At 42.4% G+C, this 19939-nt stretch overlaps 1 protein-coding gene across 1 annotated transcript in view; it reads right to left on the bottom strand.

The window, feature by feature from the left end:
• Positions 1–19616, bottom strand: part of sgcd (sarcoglycan, delta (dystrophin-associated glycoprotein)) — a 158048-nt gene extending 138432 nt beyond the window's left edge. Inside the window, exon 1 of the mRNA XM_041051114.1 lies at positions 19365–19616. The gene's annotated coding sequence lies outside the window, so the exon portion shown is untranslated. The remainder of the gene's footprint in view (positions 1–19364) is intronic.
• Between the last annotated feature and the right edge of the window lie 323 nt (positions 19617–19939).

Below are 19939 nucleotides of genomic sequence, written 5' to 3'. Positions count from 1 at the left end.
CCATCCTTCATCCTCGGGATGTTTTTCAGACTCCGAGCTTGGAGGATTTTATCATTCTTCTCCCCAAGGGACTTATTCCAGTTTAAAATCATTGATACTGATTACCCCGGGCCCTGTCATATTGATTTTTGAGATTTATCGTTGGCCAACTCCCTAGCAGAGGTCCCTGGCCCCTGTGTCCACGAGCTGGCAGTCATTTGTTAAACACTCTCCCCTCTTGACAAGGGGACACGCCGATCTATGCGCAAACATACACACACAAGCAAACTTGTACATAAACAAACTCCACATGTAGAGCAAGGAACTAACAAATGCCCTTGCTGTATTCAAACAATGAGCAGTTTGGTAGAAAGGCTGACCGATTGTATAAATTGGTCTGTAACTCCAGGCAAATCGTGTACTTTAAGGTGCTCTGTTTATCTCAAAAGGTAAATAGTTGTCTGGTTTTGACATGGCATGTTGGCGCAACATGACCAGTACTAAGCCCAAGTCCTTTTACGTCTCGAGACGTCTGTTTCCAGCCAAAACACCAGCAGATATGTCTGACAGACCTTAAACAAACTCATGCTGTTCAGCAACAGCATTTCAAAGGTCTACAGCTTCAGATGAAAGTGCTGCTTGCTGCTTTCTGAGAGCGGAATCAAAGAACTTTCTGAGACAGATAATGAAACGATCACGGCCACTTAACTTCCCAGTTACAGGTACACAGACGTGTGAAAGTAGGCCAGGCTTGGCGTCACCCGTCTCTTGTGATGGTAAGAATTATGCCTCAGCTCTACATGGGACCGTTCTGAACACTGTGCATAGTGTAATGCTTTTAGATGGATGAACTCGTGTATGCCACTCTTTGCATGAAATAGCTCATTTGAAACATACTGACACCTTAACGTCGGGTTATGCTGCTTGTTCAACATGTTCTCAGACCAGGTGAGAAAAACTGACAGAAATTGTTGCATAACAAATGAAAAAAAAAATCCAACTAATTCCTCCATCAATCTATTATCTGCTGCTTCTCAGAGTCTGAGACACGGTGGTAACAGGCAGTGAGACATCCTTCCCCTCAGCTACATCTGCAGGCTCCTGCTGGAGGACAGCAAGGTGTTCCCAGGCCTAATGGGATATATAATCCTTTCAGCATGTTCTCAGTTTGCCCTCCGCTCTCCTCCTGGTTGGACGTAGGAGGAATATGTCCCCAGGGAGGCATCCTGAGGGCATCCTGATAAGACGCCCAAACCATCTCTACTGGTTCCTTTCAGTGTGGTGAAGTATGAAGTAGCCATTCCACTCCACGCTCCTCAGCCCCCCCGTTTCCTGAGGCTGACACCCAGCAGAGGAGGCTGATTCTGGCTCGGTTGCTTACGCACAGTAAATCAACAGCTTTTCCTTCATCCCACTTTTGTTGATCTTCTTATGTGTAAAGAATTCATTATGTACTGTGAGACAATCGTCTAAACATAACAAATTCATTATTATGAAGATTATTAATAAGACACTACCATCTAAACGACTAGTTTCCTCTCTAGGAAGATTCAAAAAGTATAAATGCAAACATGGAAATGCCCATGTAGTCATCCATAACTGCAAGCAACTATATAAACACACACACACACACACACACACTGGAGCCTGGCATTCACTGTTTTCTTCTCTCCTGTTATTACCCGGAGCGAGTGAGCTCTCCTCACTGTTTGACCTTCATGCACAGATCAGTGAGAGCAGGCCACTTTCCTTCTCTCATTACTTCCTTCTCACAGCCGAAGATGATCCAGAGGAAGGAGACAGAAAATACTAAGTGTGTTTGGGGGAAAAGTCAAGGAGTAAAAACAGCTGTTAGCATCTGGGCGTTCAGATGGATCAGGAGAATCCAATTACCAGCAGGATTCACTGAGTGAGGACAGATCCTATCAGCCAGTTATTCAGTCTACAAATGCAGAACTTGGGAGGACTGATGTTTACAATGAGAAGTAAACAATGATTATCTCAAATTAGAACGCAGCTACTTAAGTAATAAAAAGCAACTGTTGCTTCATATTTAATGTGAATTCATATTTTATTGTATTTTTTTAGAGACCAGAGAAAAATGCGGTAATTATGAAGTGTTCAGCTTGTGGGTTTGTGTCTTATCTATTTATTAGGAATTTTCCAAATAACACAAGGCGCATCGGACACATGACGGCGAGACGCCTGGAGCTACACGCAGCGTGAAAAATGGTCAAGCTCATCAAAAGCATCTGAAGACGCCTGCTGCTGTGAGAACCTCGTGACTGATCACAGCTTTGCCTCTCTTGCACACAGTCACGAAGGAATCGACAAACATGTAAACCATCCCTGATTCAAACACACGTGTTTGCTTTGTATCCTCAGTCTGAAGCTTAAACATGCGCACGATGCATATTCAGTGCACTTTTCCTGGATACATCAAGGATGGCCTCATGCTGCCCGAGCGCGGAGTTAAACAGGCTGCAACAGATGCAGAGGGTTTGCTCGGAGTCGTCATCGTGATGCTGATGGGGTGTGCGAGGTCATAGGAACAGAGAGGGACTCTCCTGGGAGCGACGTGACCTAAACCGCCCGGCATCACACCACAACCTGCATGACTAATGAAAAACGAGAATAACAAGCCAGGCTGCCGAGCCCCCAACGGGCATCCGCTGTGAGACCGTGAGCCGTGCGCGGCTGGTGTCTGAGGGCAGCTAGTACAGCACGGTACTCAGGGCGCATTCAGTGTCACAGAGACACAAAACGTGTTTGTGTTTTCAATCAGCTAAACATTTCAAATTGTTCAGAGGCACAATGTTAGTTCAGTTCATGTCACGCAGAGCTTTTCTGTTCTGACATCTCTCTCTTCGAACAGCTGTTTGTACCCATGTGGATTGGTCTCATCCCTGACTCTGAATTCCAAAGGTTTGGTAATGAATACTTTCCTACAGGCACCTAAATGCACCATCAACAAGGATTTTTTGTGTCCCTGAACTCAGCTGTGTTACCACACAATGATGAGGCAACAACAAAAACTAAGAAAACACGATGTTCAGTGAGACACATTATCTCCAGAATCTAAAGCAGGTTTCACATCTCCGCAAAGTGATAACAGCACTGTAGTGAAATGCAGTGGAACCAAACGCCTTAATCAATATAAAAGCTTTCTGTGTGTCATCTGAAATCCAAATATCTCATTGTTTTTGAGACATTTGGGCCCACACAACCTTTGAGCCAACGGGCTCGTCTTCAGGAGGTTCTGTTTGTTTGCTCTGTTGGTTAGCAGAGCATCTCAGCATCTACTGTGCGTAACAGATTCTGTTTAAGCTCAGGGTGAGGTTCAGCCAAAGAAAAAAAGCACTTTACAAGCACAAGATATGTTTTATGTTTTACAGGCAGGACACGTTTCCTAAGTTTCCTTGTTATTATTCTGACAAGAAACTGTTTTTACCAATTATTTTTCATTTGACATATTTTAATGATCCTGAAAAAAGTTTTTGATATTGTTCTTTTTCTTTTCTAGATGTGACAGACCGCGCACATCAACACACGGAAATCTTGTAAAACTTTATCCAATATTACAAGAATTCCGCTATTTTCCAATAAAAAAAGCTGAGGATATCAGCGTAACGTTGGTTCCAGGTGAAGATGAAGATTATTAAACTAGAACATTTAGAAGACTGAGCAGCCTTGACTGTCATCCACTCAGTTGACAGCATACATGAACTGATGGTGAATCTGATGATCACGATGTGAACATCATCATGTTTCTTGGTGACAATGCTGTTTATAGTTTTATGAAAAACATTCCTGATGAGATGAAAAGAGCCGAGATGAATGTATCAGAGTACATCAAGGTTAAGTAGTGAGCAAACCCTTTTCGTAAAATGAAGCTGGGATTCAACAGGATATTTTATTTTATTTGAAATGAAATGAAAGAGTGATATCTCATAAAAGAACGACCCGTGGTCTGTTAAGTAAAAAAAAAAAAAAAGGATCAAGTACAAACAAAATGAGAACAGCATATCCTTCAATTTCAGTAATGAATTCAATCATTACAAAGCCCTCAGAAACAGAAAATGTAAATTGAGATGGTGGAGACAGAGGGAGGAGACGTATCCTTTACATCCAGGTCCGATAATGAGTTTTCTGTTTCGCTTTGTAAATGTTCATCTGAAATATTAAAGTATTTGTGCATCATTTTATAACAAATTACCAACAATTTGGCATCAAACATTCCATGTCTGTAGGATACTGACTAGAATTTCAAAACCAGTTAAGTGAGTTTAAACAGTTCTCAGCATGGATTTATAACGACGGACCCACCAATGGATCTGCAGGGTTGAAGAGGTTAATCAGCCCTGGTGTCCGGGTTATTCAAACAGGTATTATGTGCTTGTAACAACGGGTGTTACATCATTTTGTAACACAGCCTAATCTTTGTCATTTATATTAACCTAATATGAAATCAGAAAACATGAAAACAAAACATCAGACAATCGAGACTCATTTTCAGTTTGTGTTCAGTGTTCACAAATTCCAAATCCAATTTATCCAGGCACCTGTGAGTCTTTCAACAGCTGGACGTGCAAAATAAAGAGTAACTGCAACTGAGCTGAAAGAGTTTAGTGCTGTTTCAGTTGTGCTGCACTGTGGAGTCCGAAACATCGGTCAGATCTGAAAAAGGCTCAGAGTCGGAGTGAAAACCCAATGATCACCGATTATAACGGAATATTCTGTTTGAATGAACGTGTTTTGTTAAAAGTCTGCGATGTTTGAAACTGTCGCCTGATGTAATGTGACAGCAGGTCTCACAAAGAAGCAGAAAGAGGGGGAGAAGTGAGAGACGGTGGTGGTGGATGGAAAATGGAGAGGTGGTAAAGAGAAAGAGAAGTGACAGAGGAGAAAGAAAAGCGGAGAGGTGGAGAGGAAGCAGAACAACAGACAAAGAGGCTGAGTATAATAATACAGAGAGTGAAAAAGAAAAGAAGCACAGGCTTTGTTCTCTTTTACAAAACATCATGATAAGAATCACATGAGCAGAAAGACATTCGTCCTCTGAAAAGACAACAGTGACAGAGAAACACTGGAAATTCACTCTGTAAATCACAAGGGATTTTTTTCATGTTGTCAACTGATCCTCGGGTTTATCTTTCACGCTGCGATACAGATGTCAAAATATTTAAAGTGTGTTTTTTTTCACTAATTACTTAAAAACTATCTGTAAGCATATTCTTCCTTTACAGGAAACAACAAACGACTAATTTATTACACTCTGAGGAGAGAGTGAGTGAAGGGAAAGGATGTGACCTCCACCCTCGTATCTGATATTCACACCAGCGTTTCACCAGCTCCACAGCATTAGATGCGTTTTTTAAAAAGCGAAGTCGTCTGCACTGCGTGTTTTCGTTTTCAGAGTCGAGTCTTTGCACTCGTGCACACAGCAGCAGTGAATGTCACGTCTTCCTCTAAGTTTGAAAGTTAATCTGAGCTGTTGAATTGCCAAGCTGTCGTGCTGGACTGTGTTCGGCTGACAGGCAGATCTGTCATCGTGGCGTGTGGCCATGCAGCCTCAGACGCCCTGATGGATTGTGGGACAGAAGGCCACGGCGGTGGTCTGGGAATCCTGTATGTTGTCTTTCCGCTCTCCCTCACTCTTCTCTTCACCCCGGCTTTGCCCTCTTTCTTTTTATCCTCCCTCATCTCTTTTTAATCCTCATTCTCGTGCGTTCTCACCTCCTCTCCTCTGCCCGAAAAGAACTGAAAGCAGCAGCGTTTGGCCTCCTGGTCTCATCACCTCCTCCTTTTGTCTTTTCAGTCTTCACCTCCTCTTCTTCTCTTCCTGCCCTGAACTCGGCAGAAGGCAACAAGGGCCTTAACTTGTCAACCTCTTCTTTCCTTCCTACCCTGACAAAGGACAGTGAACAGAGGCCTGAGTTCTCTTCTCTGCCCTGAACATTGGAGACCAGAGATCAAACGCTTGCTCTCTTTTCTCGTCTTGCTCTTGTCCCTCTTTGCTTCCTCCTCTCTCACCTCTCCCTCTCCTCTTCCTTTGTCTTCCAGCAGAGTAACAAATAAATCCAACAGCAATTCAATTAGATTTTCTTGCAGAATAAAAGATTTAGTGCATCGTAAAATAAAATATTTAGCCCGTCACTCAGCTCTGTTTGATTCCATTAAAATGGATTCTTCCAGCTTTTGGAGTCTTCAAGTTTAACACTGCTACAAATGCAAATTAGAAAAACAACTTCAGTGATTCAGTCATGAATAATTAAAATGAAAGAAAACCCAACACTATGGGCACTAGCTGAAAGACTGGCTCATTTTCAAGGCCTTTTTAAGCCTCAGACCGCAGCAGCTCACTGTGTCCATATTGTATTTCTGCTCTGGACTCTGCTCAGCTACAGAGCAGAGCTAACAAACACTTCACATTCAAAGCCAGATATCTTACAGTATTTCTCAGGTGTGTAAAGATGGCTGTACGTAGCATGTCAATGAAAGCACCATAAATCGACCAATAAACCACATCTGGTTCACATCGATTTTAAATGATTTAAACAAGTCAAATCAATTCAGGTGGATTTCAAGATCTTAATCTGTCCTTAAACCTCTGCTGTCTCAGCTGTAACACGCTTCCTCAGTGATGAGGTAAAAATACACAGATGCTCCGTCGTGACTTCGCTGATTGTGAAAGGAAGTAGCAGCGACCTTGGCAAACATCACCAAAGATGAAGATTATTAAATGTGAAAGTTTGAAAATGTCAACGCCTCTTTCTTTAGCATCTGTCTTTCTCTCGCTCGCTTGTTCCTCATCCCACATCCACCTGGATAGGACACAGCAACTCCTGATGACACTAAACCTCAATCAGTTTCCCTGGAAACATCCAAAAGGGAAAGGATGAGACTTTACAGATAAGCACTGCGTGAGTTCCCGAGTCTGAGATACAGAGACAATATTTCGTTGCTGAACTGGCACCACTTTTCTGAAAAACTGTAAAAATTGCGCCATAATTTCAGGATACTTCCTGCTTTGCTTTGCTTTGATTTTGCAGTGATGATAAAAGTAGTGGTGTAAAATCCAATCAGAGCCTTACAGTGAAGGTGGTGCTGCAGCAAAGTTTGCTACCATCACTCAGTTTATGCTGCAGGAGGATTCTGTCACTGATGCTGTGGCCAAGCTAACGCTCATTCAGAGAAAAACATGCAGCTCAAACAAATTCGCTCAGATGAAGAAAAGCACGAGTGCTTTCATCCATTTGGATGATTAAGGTCACCTGAAAACGCTGGTTAAATTGAGTGTAAGTGGGTTTAACTACCACTTCACCCACGAGTCCCCTCTCTCTCTCTCAATCATGTTTCCTCAGAGCTGTCACAGCTTGACTGTCAGTTCTGCTTTGCTTTTATTTCTCGGTGATGAGAACAAATTGCTGAATCCCACTTTACTCAATCCCTGCATTGTTCACTGGCCACGGTCAGATTATCTCCACAGAGACTTTTCTTTTAACCTTAATCCATTCAGTGAAGTCTGACTAATCATATATTCTCTTTTTACTTTATATGAGGTTTTCTTTTCTTTTTTTTTTTCCAGCAGAGAGTAAAATCAGTTTTTAAGACCTCTCCCTGATTCCTCTCTTCTTCTGTGTAATCTGTCATGTCACACACTGCTCCCACCCTCCATATATGCGCATATATTTGCAAAATGACACACTGTGGGTCAAACTTGGCTCATATCGCCGGGGCAGAAAGTTGTCCTGGCACAGGCCGAGTTCACAGATGGTCACTGCGAGCTATGAATATGCTGACATGAATATACAGGAGGAGACTGGAAACCCAATGGAACAAGGTCGGCAGAACATACAGCACCTGCTCGGACAACCAGAAAATGTGTAGCAATCGCATACAAATACTTGTTCAGAGAAGTCGATGATACTGGTTGGAAAAGAACACAACATGCTACAAGCTAGAAGCTACAAGCTAGGCTCCAAGCAGCCTGATCCACGACACCAAGGAAAAATATCCAGGAAAAATGTGAGTGAGGCTCTGACAGTTGGTGGTACAGCTGCTGAGGATGTTTTCCATTTTGATTTCTTAGGGATACAGATCTTCAGCTGTCTGACCTGGTCTGAAAGCTCTGACCCAGCAGCACAGTGACAATAATAACTTCTCAAAAAAAAAGGCTCAATGCAGATCAGCAGGGTTTTTATGCAGGAAACCAAAGGACAAGACAGGAAACTGGTCCACCTGGAGGAGACTTGGACCACACTCAGCAGGAGGAAGACTCATGGAATAATCAGGTAACTACTCACCTACATCATCGTTACTTCACACTGTTACTGTGTGGACTGCATCACTGCAACATGAGGAAACTTCCACTCAGCTCAGAGACAGCATTAACCCACAGGCTCACTGTCGCCTGCCACATTTCCATAGCACTAATTTCAGTTAGCCAAACATGTTTCGTGGAAAACAAAAGGTGGATGGTTTACAGGCATGTAAAGGTACTGAATGTTCAGTAAAACATAGGTGTGCATGTCAGTTTCACATGGCTGGAACTTAAGAAACGTCACAACGTGTGGTATTACAGCAAGAAGGTTTCAAATCCAGCCATCTTTGATTTGTTTGTTTTGTTGCTTGTTTTTGTGGAGTTGATTTTCATTTAGCTGTACTTTGCATTATGTGCTTTTGTTTACTTTTCTTCATTGTAATATCTGTCCAGGGACCGCGGATTATAATTAGCAATTTTCCTAAACCTGACACATTAACATGAATGATTTAATTTATGTATACCCTAATAATTAAACAAAGTAAATATATACTTTCTGCAATGCTGTTACTTTCAATTGCACATGCACAACATGCAATGTTTACTTTGTTTGCTTTTTCTTTTAATGAACAAACAGGCTATGAATCCTGCATTAGATGCCTTCGTACTCGGTTATCAGGCTCTTCTGAGTCTTTTCAAGTCTCTCTGCCATCAGAATAATTTACAAGAGGCTATAATCAAATAAACATTTTCACAGGAGCTTCACAGAACATTTTCTCTCCTTTCCTTTCTCTGTTATTCTCTTTCTTCTGCCGCGAGCACAATAAAGCATCATTAACATGACACAAATCACTGTTTTTCATGTCGCTCTCTGAGGTTTTACAAAGTGAAGGGAGGGATGACAAAAAAAAAAGAACGTGGTTTGATGGCAGGTAGGAGATGGAAACGAGTTGACAGGAGGAAGGTAAAGAGAAATGGTTGGTGTGATTATTTTGTTTGGCTGTTGTTTTACACACGGCTGAACCAGAGCTGAGCACTGAGGCAGAAATTACACATGAACAGTCTTTAACCTCATGAACTCTGACGCTGCTGCACTTGTCCTGCGCTGCACGTTCTGCTGCTCAACTCACAGCGTCCATTTTAGGTTTAGTGAGCAAAAACGGTAGATTTCTCTGATGGTACAAACATTTTGTTTTAGATGAAACACCCTAAACACGGTCATTTACTGACACCTGAGCTGTTTTCACAGCACTGGTTTCTCCAGTCTGTGTAACGGAACCTTTTTATTCAGCATCAACAGGAACCCAACACGTAATCACAATCACTTCACTGTAATGGGAACTGTCACACCAAGCTATAGTTTGGCTCCATTTACAGACAGTGCTTAGATCAATGTGGCAGCACAGAAAAATATATAATAAACATTAAAAATGGCTCAGAAATCAGTGATGCTCTCCTAAATATGAGGACACATTCAATCTGAGTCGAGTTTACACTGGTGCCTGCTGCCTCCAGGAAATAGCCATAGCCAACACTTGCCTTCTTCCACCTACTCGCCTTTTACTACCAAACTGGCTGCCAGCCATTTAAATGAAAGCATTACAACCTTAAATGGTGTCACAAACTCACTTGTGACAAACTTTAGCTTGTTTTAAGCAGCGCAGGCGGTGACTGACTGACTGACTGACTGACTGACTCACGTTTTCCCCTCGGGGCTTACCGTAGCTGTGTGCACTCGCTGCCGACGCCGCTCAGCACTACAAACCCGTATACTCAACCAAACTTGACTCACGTGCTGCTGATACCAGCTCTCGTACATGCTCGCTCGCTGCCTTTGGCATTAAAGCATTAAAAAGAGAAAAAAAAAAAATCAAGATCTTTCACAGGAGATGTCAAAACATGTCCTGTGGAGCACGGTTTTCCAACTTCATTGTTTCTGAGTAAATTATCTGATGTATATTTGGTTCTCAGCATCTGAGAAGCTAATTATTTCTGCTACGACCTTGTTTCTTCATATACTCAGCGTTCAGGAGTCATAAGCAGTTTTTATCCTACACTAAGGATGGAACGGAGATTAATAAAGAGTAAAATTTTTATGACACTAGTCTTACAGTACTTCTGACCGCATTTCTAAGTAACAGTGGAAACTGTCTTCAGGCAGTACTTCACTGTCTTATTTTTACAGCCACTTCTAGTGGAGCGTCTCTTCTTCATGAAACCCAGTCGATGCTACAGCGTGTAAAGATGAGAGAGACTCTAAAAAGGCTCGAGTCCTGAAAAGCTGCTAACCTAATGGGTCGGAAAACAAATAAACAGCCATGAGGTGAGAGGGGGCATAAAAATGAATGAATTCCTTCCAGGGGTCACTTTGTCTGTTTGTGTATCTGTTTGTGTGTCTATGTGTGTGTCTGTATGTGTGCGTGTCAGTTAATGAACCCTCCAGAGCTGGAGCGGGAGGCCCCCACCACTCTTTTACAAGATCATTTTACAGCCGCAGTGAATCTCCAAGAAAACCATCAGTGTGTGTCTGAGTGTGTATAAAAGCATATGTGTGCTCCCGTGAGGTTGTGTCTACTTGATTTATACGCCTGTGAGGGTGTGTGTGCGTGTGTGTGTGTGTGTGTGTAGATATGACTGACCTGAGACGGTGGCTTACCGTTTTACTGTGAGCAGCGACGCTTTCAAACCAAAATAGAAAAAAGACTAAATGAAGCACAACAAACCTGAAACAGGGGCCACAGTCAGTCAGATGGTGACAAGCTGCTCTGAAGTCCTATCACTGCTGGAAACCACCGGAGCTCAGCCTCAGATTATCTCAATCAATATGGAGGTGTTAATACTGAATCTGCAAACTATATACCAAATGTAAAATGAATATAAAATTCATAGGAAATGTTCTTTAATGGTCTTTTTCTCCACAGCTCAGCTGTTAATCATTTGCTAGCCGGGGTCATTTTCTAAGAGATGTTTAATGTGAGGTGATTCTCTCCAGCAGATGGGAAGGAGGAGACGGGAGGAGGCGCAGAGGCATGCAGAGGAACTTGGACTCCTCTGAAGATGAAAACCACCGATGCATTTCCAGAGCATGAATACGACATTATCCAGCTGCAAAACACTTCGGCTTCCCTGCTTCTCTCTACCCTCGTTTCTCTTTGCTAGCCTGGGAATGCTATTTTAGAGCATTTAATATGTTTTCTTAGCTCAGCGGTGCCTCACGTTCACACAGTTACACACCTGGGTCTGTCCGGCGGCTACGCTGGAGCAGCTGGAGGTGGAGTACCTTGCTCAAGGGCACTTGATGGGAGTTTAAAAAGGAAGGAGAGAAAATAGCGCTCATTGCCTTTGCATGCTAGATTTTCAAACTGAACTGGCACATACAGTACATGCTCACAGACACACATCTCTCACCCTCAGGAGATTCCTGCAGAACAGTTAAAATGAACTGAATCCTGCTCCTCACACCCACACTGAATGTGCCTCTCTGCTCTCTTCCCATCGCTGATGCATTCACGAACTGAAGCACTTTGTATGTGGTTATGATAATGGTGCACAGTAGCACTCACAGCCACAATGAAGAGCAACCTCAGGAGTATTATCACTTTCATATAACGGACCAACGTGGTATAAATACTGTCCACAGGCAATAATTTACCAGCGCAACAACAATCACCCACTTGCACTGTGATTAGCCGGAACTGTAATGGCACATTTACAATGATGTTGGCCAGTGTCCCTAAACAAACCAATACACGAACAATAACACTTTGGCTCCAGCCCCCACTGACCCTGCAAAGGTTAAACGGGAACAGATACCCACACAGTTAGAGCTGCAGCTAAACAATTTGTTTTTGTATTAAAAATCACATTTGTAAAGTGCCACTTTAAAACCGCAACAACTGTAATTTTAATTACAGGCTTTTTTAAGCGGGAGACAGTTAATTTTTCTGGCTGCCATGACAGCTGTCAGCACATTGGATCAGGTGTAGCCACATTAACACTTCCATGCGTTAGCTGAACTTCAAATTTAAACTCTTGGCTGTCGTTTGGTGAGAGCGCACCCTGCACCATTGCTACATGAACAGGTTTGTCTTGTACATGGCTTCATCAGCTTATTTGAGTAAATTAATGCTAATTTAAGATGTTTGTTCAGATATAACAGCTAGCACAGGTAGTTTCCCTGGCTCTGACTCCTGTAGCTCTGTTTGCAGAGTGGGATGTGCTGCAGCTATCGCTTTTAATGTGTGACATCAATCGTTAACAGGCCCTCTTCTACACTGACAACATCTCTGACACCTTCTCGTGATGATGACTTTTTGGAATTTTGTCCTATATCCATATTTTGCGTGGCTCACTGAAGAGACACACGCACCAACGCTGTTGCAGTGTCAGAGGAAATCCAGCTCCGGACTGTTGTTGAATGTCACCCTGTCTCCCATGTATCTCCTGACAATTTCTCCTGCGTGCCGCCTGATACAACAGAAAGGTCATTGAAGTAATGTTAAAAATGATGTGGGAAGAGTCTCTGCTCCTCTGTGCATCTCAGCGTTACCTACAAAGTCTTTGATAACTTTCAAAGAAAGTTTTTGTCGGCAGGTGGAGGCAAACAATTAAAGAGGCACCAGGATGAAACATCTGGAGGTCATGATTAGATATTAGTGTTCTGCTGTGATGAGCAACAGTGAGGAGGGGATGAGGAACTTCAATTAATTATTCTTCAGAATCTTTTTTTTAAATCTGTGAGATGCAGAGGGAGAAGAGGAGAAAGACAGAGGAAGAGGCTCGAAAGATGTATGACATGAAGGAAAACAGAAACGGCGGAGGAAGTGACAGAAGATCCTGAGAAAGTGAGAGACTCAGTCAACCGTTGACTGAACCTGGTGGTGTGTAATGTTGCCATGACAACGCTAACTTCCCCTAACGAGGCAGAGTAGCTGTCGATATTCCCTTTAGGCAGCGTGGGACAAACTGGGACGAGCCTGCAGCTGCTGACAGACGCCGAGTTGTACTGAGTCTTTCTCGAGTGCCGATGCCCATGATGAGAGCTTCCATGAGTGAAGAGGTTTAAATTAAAGCAGCTTTGATTCTCTTAAAAACGCACAGGGAAATACAAACTGAGCACACAACCAAACTCTGCTGATAAACCGACGGGGAAACACAGCTTTTAGCCGTGAAAAACCTTCCTCCTCTGTTCAGTTTAGTTAATTTATTGTATTTTTTTCCTCCTGCCCTGATCTTTGTTAAGCTGTAGTTAGACTGAACATTAATTTTCCACCTCGCATTATTTGTGTAAATTTGATCCCTGGATTGATTTTCCAAGCCACTGAACTCCAGCTCTTTCTGTTATTTTCTATTTAATTTCTCTTATTTTACTGCTCGTTTCTTCCTGTTGAGTCCGTACACAACCTCCGCAGCCTCTGCAAACCTTTACTCTCACAGGAAACCTCCCTTTTCTCTTCTCCTTCACAGAATCTAGAAGTAGCTTGTGGAACACTCGGTCCTCGAGACTTCCTTCAGCATCTGGAATTAGGATGTTAAGTCTGTGCTGCTTGTAATTAAGCTCCCAGCTTCACTTTTCTCCTCATTTTCAAGTCTCTAAACTCCTTCACAAGATTTGACAATGAACCCTTTGTGTGTGGAGCAGCCTGAGTTGTTGTACACTCTGATTTTTGTTCCAGTCATGCAAAACTTCTTTCTTGAATTTGTGGTGCATCTATTTTTTTTCTTTCCTACTCAGATTTTAGTTCCAATCTTGGAAAATGTCACTTCCTTTTACAGCCTGCTGATGGATTTCTAAACTGATTAAGCCCATCTCCTGTGATCTGAGCCCAGCTACAGACTTATCTGTATTGGTATCAGTCAAAATCCTGATAACACTTTAATTATAACAACACTCGCAGACAGAGCATGAAAGTAAGCCAGAAAGTTAAACGTTCATCAGCCAGAGCTGTGAGACTCTGCCGTGTGACCGTGTCCTCAGCGTCTCACGGAAACACGTCAGCTGTTCACCGAACGTCACATGGTATATAGCAGCTCCTTTGTTCCCATCAAATGACTGTTGAGATATGAGTTTAACAAGAATGTCTGTTCCATCTCCTCATATTCTGTGATTACATCCTCATGAATATTCATTTCCTATGAGGACGCGAGCTGAATGAGGTGACACCGGCTCCTTGCTTTCATCTTCTCATTAAGCTACAGTGCTATCCATTTCCCCTAACTATTAAATATTACCTCTTTTGTACCATAAATTAATCACAATCCTTTATTATTATTGTTTTGATTCTATTCTCGTTTTTTTTTTTCGTGGTGTATCGTAATGACAGAGAGCTTCTTCGGTGATATTAAATCTATGCAATGAGACAGATAATAAGTATGACTGTTATTAATCTAACTTGTTAGGGACGGTGGCCGTTTCATCTGAAGAAATCGAATTGTAATTGCTCTATTAAAATTCTGTCATCGGAACACATCAAGCAGTATTTTATTGTAATTACATTATAACCACAAAAAGTGCGGCACAGCAGATTTTTAATTTACTGTGATGTCTTTCCACCAGTCGCAAAATTACGATTGACAGTCCGACTGTACAGAGCCATCATGTCAGAGTAATGCGACAGTGAATTAAAGGTATTACTTTTAGAACTGCCGCGAACATGAGGTGAATATTTGATGTCATTCACTGCTTTGAAAATCTTGGTTCTCATCTGAACTTTGATTTGCTTTGTTTCCAGTTTGTTCTTTGTTCCACTCGTCTTAACTTTCCTGAGCGTTATACATGATCGCGGCGTGGGAATACAAGTGTACGACTGTATGTATGATTCTTTTTTCAATTCATGGTCATCTGACATTAAGAGACAACATAAAAGATAATCAGTTTTAGTTTCATTTCCAGTTTATGATTCAAACTGTCCTAAAATAAAGACAGTTATGATTATTTAAAGCGATGTGGACCTGCGGTGAAAAATGATTTTCTCTGGTGTTAAAACTGAGCTTACAAAGCTCACAAACACAGCCGGACGTGGCCGTTCATTCGCACTGTACCACAGTTATGAGTACTCAAAATTATAAAAGGACACCAGAAACATCCTGCATGGAGACATGATGGAGGGGAACAGCTATCACGATCAGCAGACCGTAGCACACACACACGATTCATCATGCAAACCGAACACGTAGTTAAAACTCTGTCGCTGAAATGTGCTGCTGCGAGGGGTGAATGGGATAAAATTACCGCTTTTCTCCAGAGCTGACATGTGTTGATTCTGGGAAATTAGAAAGTGACAGCTGATGGGCAGCAGAGATGCACCGACGCGTGTGCACACGTTTAAAACAGAGGCTGCACATGTTTTAATGCATGTCTTACGCTCAAACTGTGTATTTCCCTAATGTGTGCAAATCTGAATCCTTTTAAATCCATAAAGGCTGAAGAGGGGCAGCTGCATCAGAACTGCTTGTTAGATGGTCAAGCAGCTTTGCAAACCCCGCCCCCCCACACACACCTTCCTGACACTGGATCGGGGGGGGGGGGGGGCTGCGTCCGACCTACACAACGACCCAACGTTCAGCCATGTCAGATTTTAGAATTACCCCCGTCTCTACACTTCTGATCTCACCCGCTCTGCTAGTTCGTCTCCCTTTAAATAAACTTTGAGTTATTTACACACAGCTCAGACTCACACTGCAGCACGACAATATTTCAAATAAATCAGATTTTATAAAAGTGTGATAATATACTGAGGTCTGAGTAGAATTTATGGCACTACACACGAAACAGTTGTCACACACAGATGCACACAAAAAAATCAATGCAGCCGTATCCCAACAAATGCAGATGTCTGTGGATATTCACAGGCATGCAGTCACTATCCTTGACGCACATGCACGATCACAGACACACACCACAACCACACAAATAGCCTCCCTCCCTGCTGGATTACTGGCCGGCTTATACTGCGAGCTGCTGATTTATGGTGTAATCTAGTTCAGGGAGGGAGAGCTTCTCATACTAAGAGGCAGAAAGACCAGCGCCGACCTTTGGTGTCCTGCTCAGCTTGTCAACAAACTCTGAGCGCCACGAGAGAGAGGGCAACACTGAATTAGAAGGAAAGAAGCAGGTGAATAACAAAATGTGGACTGATTTAATTCACTACCTGGTTAGAATGATGATGATGATGATGATGATGGTGATGCTGTGTCTCCTTTATACAAAGACTGAGTCTGATTATCCTGTTATCAACAACAATATCAGAGACTCAGGAGACTCAAACTGAACCACTTCATGTCAGTCTGTCATTACGAGTTTTTCTGCGCTCTGCTTGAGGATGGCACTTGAGCAAAACTAGGTTGCACAGTGTGTGGTACAAGCATGTTTGAAGGCAAATGTGTTCACAGCTATTCCGAATGGCCACACTTGAAGTCAGGATAAAAGCCCGCCATCATGACGTTCAAATAATAGCACGTTCTTTCAGCCAATCCTTCCTCCGAGGCGTTCGAGGTGCGGCGCACACAAAAGATGATGACAGTGGTTGTGTGAAGAACAAAAAACAGCTTACAAGAGATTCTGGTCTGGAAAAGATGTGGGGGGGGGGGGGGGGGGGGGGGGGTCCAGCATAATGAAAAAAAAGGTCAGAGGACCTGGACCAGAGTTGATAGACTCTGCAGAGGTCAGTGTTTTGAAGACGTTACTCGTTATGACACGGCACGTGTGAAATACAGTTCACCTACAGTTCTGCGGCTGATGAAGGGCGACTGGATACAGACATTATGCAAATACTGGGCTGCATGGCTGTCAATTTGTAAAGCACCATCTCCGAATGTTGCACTCAGATTCTTCTAAACTTAAACAGCTCAGTGCTTCACCCCGGCAGAGTAAGAAAAATCTTCATTTTATTGGACTTGAAAGTGCTTATAAATAATGCAATTGGTTATTTTGAGTTCAAAATGTTCTGCTGAATATTATTAACTGCCACTGGAAATATCGTAACCTGTCTGTTCCGAAATTCTCCAAACACTGTCCTGCTTCACCTGTCCTTCAGGTACCCTCACACAAGTCTGAGTCTCTCCTTATTGACCTACAGGCATTAGACCTGAGTCTTAGCCTGTCTCCCTGTCAAACTCCAAGCCTGTGTCTCAAACATCTGTCTAATCGTGAGCTGGATCTTATCCCTGTGTTTGAACCCCTCTCTTTGTCTGAGCCGGTCTCAGCTGTTCCTCAACCCCCAAACTCCTGCAGTCAGCAGCTCATTAAAAACCAACCTGGCTGCAGTGTTTAAAAAAAAAAAAAAAGAAGACGAGAGAAATAAGTTGTGACGCTGGCGAGTCAAGCTCATTCACTTCTGTTTGCTCTTGACATTTGACGCACACTTCCTCTGACGCCGTAACTTCGCTTCAGTGAAAGCGAATCTGAGGCATCTTAATTAGTGAAGGCGGGACGCTCGTGTCTGTTCAAGTGTATGTTTGATGTGTTTAAAGTCAGAAGTGGGTCAGTGAACAATGTGTGGAGGTCTGTCGCTGTGAGTCTGAGTTTAACGGCACTGTCTCCACCTGGAACAGAAACTGACGCTGACGCACGCTGAACGTCGGCACCTGTGTGATCACGTGTTTGACAGAACGCACCTGGCTGCGGGAATCTGCGCTGAATTTCATTTCCTTTAAACCTTCCTTCCTTCAAACCGTTCGTTTTTCCAGGTTTTGAGCCAAAAACAAAAACAAAACTATCTAAGATCTCAGGGCAAAAGTCTGAATTACATTTTTGGATCGTCTTTAACCCTTGGATGCATGACCTACCAATACCTACACTCTTCCATGAGTGGGGTCAAAAATGACCCCAATTAGAATAAATGCGCTTTTGCAATAAACTTAAGAAATTTCTTTAATTTTGGTTAAAGATAATGATTTTTTATTATATTTTGATTAACAAATGAGTGATTTCATTTTTGACATGTTCATTTATCATATTTTATTCACATTTTATCACAAAAGAAACAATCAATCAATCATGTATCAAAAAATGTCAAAATCAATTGTGTGTATGTCTGTCTGTTACTACAATGAAGGATGAACAGAGAATGAACATAAAGTAAGTCCAGGGACCATAACACTGTCCACGCACATGTAGAGACACAAATGTCTTCTCTCTTCTCACTGTGTGCAGCTGTTACAAATGACTTGCTGCTGGCTGTGATCGTTGCACACAGGAATACTGCATTTCCAGCAGCATTTGGTGGCTTTGCGATCTTTGTTTCTTGGACACATCTGGCATCACAAGGTCTGCTAATTTGAGGACAATAATAATAATACCCTATCACAGAAAAGTCATGAATGTAGTAAGGTAGCTTTGTAGTTGGTAGTAAGCTAACTAGCTAACAACAAAGTAGGCTAATTTGATGACAATAATACTAATACCCTATCACAGAAAAGTCAACTAGCTTTGTAGTTGGTAGTAAGCTAACTAGCTAACAACAAAATAGGCTAATTTGATGACAATAATACTAATACCCTATCACAGAAAAGTCAACTAGCTTTGTAGTTGGTAGTAAGCTAACTAGCTAACAACAAAATAGGCTAATTTGATGACAATAATACTAATACCCTATCACAGAAAAGTCAACTAGCTTTGTAGTTGGTAGTAAGCTAACTAGCTAACAACAAAATAGGCTAATTTGCTGACAATAATACTAATACTCAGGAAAAAAAAGTAGATAAATGAAGATAATACTTACATGTATGTTGCTGTGTAGAAATGACCTCCTTGGTGGTGAAACTGCTAGCATCAGATGTGTAAGTGCAACAGTAAGTGTATACTGACAATCACAGTTGATAAGGATCAAAGGTTCCTGGGCTAACTTCAGATTTCATAGGAAATGTATGGGGTCATTTTTGACCCCGCTCATGGAAAAGTGGGGTAGTCATAGAAAAACTGCAATTTCTTGAAAAGTGTGAAAAAAAAATTTAAAATTGCAATGGCCTCATGTCACAAACATGTTTTATGAGGAATACCTGGAATATGAAAATATAAATACTTTTAATTTAAAAGATTTTGAAGAATAACAACCCTTGGGGTCATTTTTGACCCCACTTATGCATCTAAGGGTTAATTAAGTTTCATGTAACTGGCTCCTACCGGTTTCCTGGGAACAGCTCAGTATTCAGGAGTCAGTGTCCGGAGGAGAAGGATGGGTCCAGCAGCGGCCATGAAGCTCCAGAGGCAGATCCACATTGTCCACAGTAAAAAATATATCTCAAAAGCACCAAGTGTGATTAAGTGTTATCAAAGAGCCCGAAACACAGGTGACCCGGAGAAGCGAACTCGCCCGGATGTAACGCCGGTGAGAGTTTCTCTTCCACGGTTTAAACGGCAGCTTCTGTCCCTGAAGCTCCGGCTCTGCTCGCGGTTCCAATGTTTAGTTAGAAGCGTTTCCTTCACTTTATTAAACAGCTACCTGAGGTCTTCTCCACACACCTGTCCGCGTCGCGCGCTCTGCGTCAAGCACGAGGGCCACGACAAACTACCGGCTTCATCGCTAACGCGCATGAGGCGTTTAGGGACCCTCTGTAAACTGCGTTACAGAACATAACCTGAGTTTCACTTTGTTGTTCCTTTAGATTTGGTTTTAATTCAGCTTTAAAAGTCTGAAGAGTTAAGTGAAGATAATGAATTGGTGGACATCTCCACTGGCTTAAGCTTAATCCATGTGA

The sequence above is a fragment of the Toxotes jaculatrix genome, chromosome 12, assembly GCF_017976425.1.
Source record: "Toxotes jaculatrix isolate fToxJac2 chromosome 12, fToxJac2.pri, whole genome shotgun sequence".
NCBI lineage: Eukaryota > Metazoa > Chordata > Actinopteri > Toxotidae > Toxotes > Toxotes jaculatrix.
This window is presented reverse-complemented; position numbering and strand designations above follow the sequence as displayed.